The sequence below is a fragment of the Primulina eburnea genome, chromosome 13 (genome assembly GCF_022965805.1).
Source record: "Primulina eburnea isolate SZY01 chromosome 13, ASM2296580v1, whole genome shotgun sequence".
NCBI classification, from domain to species: Eukaryota; Viridiplantae; Streptophyta; class Magnoliopsida; order Lamiales; family Gesneriaceae; genus Primulina; species Primulina eburnea.
Window position 1 is genome coordinate 3,179,407 of NC_133113.1, and position 2,483 is coordinate 3,181,889.

At 45.1% G+C, this 2,483-nt stretch overlaps 1 long non-coding RNA gene across 1 annotated transcript; it reads right to left on the reverse strand.

Moving 5' to 3' along the window:
• Positions 1 to 600: 600 nt before the first annotated feature.
• On the reverse strand, positions 601 to 1,835 carry LOC140810866 (uncharacterized). The gene is made up of 3 exons (XR_012113331.1): positions 1,425 to 1,835; positions 1,281 to 1,337; positions 601 to 738 (listed from the first exon to the last, which is right to left on the reverse strand). It is a non-coding gene; the product is annotated as an uncharacterized lncRNA (long non-coding RNA).
• Between the last annotated feature and the right edge of the window lie 648 nt (positions 1,836 to 2,483).

Below are 2,483 nucleotides of genomic sequence, written 5' to 3' on the forward strand. Positions count from 1 at the left end.
TGGTGGGGGTGGTGGTGGCTGATTGGCGTTCTGATTTCCCAATCCTTGCAGTGTTGTCGCCACAATAGTGGCTATGGCCATAAAATCAGCTTGGCTTAAGTTGACTGCCAGCGGGGGTCCATTCCCTTGCTCGTTCTCCTGTCCGCCTTCACGGTTGGTATTAGCATAACGCGGGTTGCGGTTCTGTCTTGGGGGTCTGCCGGCCATTTCCTATAATCGCAAGTTCTAAGAATTTGTACGAGTAGGATTTATGCAATAGATTGCGTAGAAGTAAATTGAAATCAATGGAACAAATAAAATATTTTATTGATTTCTCAAGCAGGAAAATAAATGAACACGACCAATCTGAATGAAATAAAAGTACTTGACCAATCTAATGAAATAAATGTACTGGATAAAAACGTAGCGACAATGGAAATAAACTACTAAAAACTGTTCACTAAGATGCTCTAATCTGATATCTCTCCATTTCCCTCGGCTATGTCAGGTGGGGCTTTGTAGTGGCCCGTTCCAGAATCACCTACTAATCAAGATCTAAGCATGCAAATAACTTAATTAACAATAATCAGAGATAACAGCGGAAATATGGCCAACGACAGAAGTTATACAACCCAATCGAAAATCAGAATAACTTAATATATTCGGTACAACCATATCGAAAAGACTAGTACTGAAAACTAAACCAATCAGCTACTCACTGTCCTCCTCCTGCTCGTCCTGAGCCATCCAACCTGAGACCTGCCCCGTAGGAATGGGGTGTCCAAGATAAACAAAACCGAGGACGTGAGCGATAAGAACGCCCAGTACAAAAGTATGAGTATACAAACCTATATGAAATGCACATGCTATGACATGATACCAGGGTAGTCAAGAAACAGGAGTCACAAAGGATCTCAAAATGCTCAGTCTAGAGGCGCCAAGTGGATAGTGCCGCGCGGTCCAACCTCTGGGTCACTGCATCCACTACAAGACAGACGTGGACCTAAAATGTCCCGGACCACCGAAGCCCTCCCGACCCGTCGGCCACTGTGTACTCTCGGTGTCCATGCGTCCACAAGACAGGGCTGAGCGGCCCCAAGATATAGCTTATCTCGAAAGAGATACAGCTCAACAGTATAGGCTATCTCGAAGGAGATACGGCTCAACATGAAATGCAATATGCATCATAACTCGTGACATAATAGCATGCATCATATGACATATAACAATGCAACAGATAATCATGCAACACATATATGAATGTATACTCAACCAGGATATCTCGGATAGTACTTCCGTACCTCTATCACTGCAATCCTAATCCACTGGAACAACCAGACAACAGGTCTAATCCAAGCCTATTCATCAAGTGAAAACCATCACTAAAACTTATCTACCAGACTTAACTAGATAATCCTGAGATAAATACTGATACAATTCCAAACCTTCGTCCGTCGCTAGCCCGCTGATGCCGCTAGCTCCCAACTAGAGCACAGCTCCGCTACAAGACCAGCAGCTCCCCGCTAGTGCCCGAATCTCGGAAAAAATACTAGAATCTCACAGAAACGACTGAAATGCTATGGAACTCTCTGAATTGGCGAGTCACAAATGAAGCCTCGCGCCTCTATTTATAGCCAATGTTCGGACGATCCGAACCACTTCGGACGCTCCGATCCAGCACACTTCGGACGGTCCGAACCCTGATCGGACGATCCGATCCTTGCATGACTTCCACGAGTACAGCCACCTGTCTCGGACGATCCGAACCCCAATCGGACGATCCGAACCTTACCACGTGTCCAGAACCCTTCCACGTGTCCAGCCACCTGTCTCGGACGGTCCGACACCTGGCTCGGACGATCCGAACCCATCGGACGATCCGAACTCATCGGACGATCCGAACTTGTTCGGTCCTTCCGATCCCACCGAAAATATAATTAAACCAATAATTACTCACATTAGGAATCGGGTTACTACATTCTCCCCCCCTTAAAAGATTTCGTCCTCGAAATCAAGTTTATAGGATGAACAAAACTGAAATAACAACATTGTTATTACATCTCAATTGTTGGTATACACAACTGATATTTGGATTACAACGGAAAACACACACACACACACATATCCATAGTACAACTCAAAAGAGCTCTGGATGCTCCGAACGCATACGACTCTCTAGCTCCCAAGTGGCTTCTTCAGTGCCTCTACGCTGCCACTGAACTAAGACAAGAGGAATGATCTTATTCCGCAACACCTTGTCTTTGCGATCGAGAATCTGAACTGGTTGCTCCACGTAAGACAAATCCGTATTAAGTTGAACTTCAGAGGGATGCAAGATGTGAGACTCATCTGCTACGTATCGTCTCAACAAAGATACGTGGAACACATCATGAATACCGGACAGATACGGAGGTAATGCTAACCTGTAAGCTAAATCTCCCACACATTTTAGAATCTCAAAAGGACCAATGAATCTCGGAGACAGCTTACCCTTGAGACCAAAT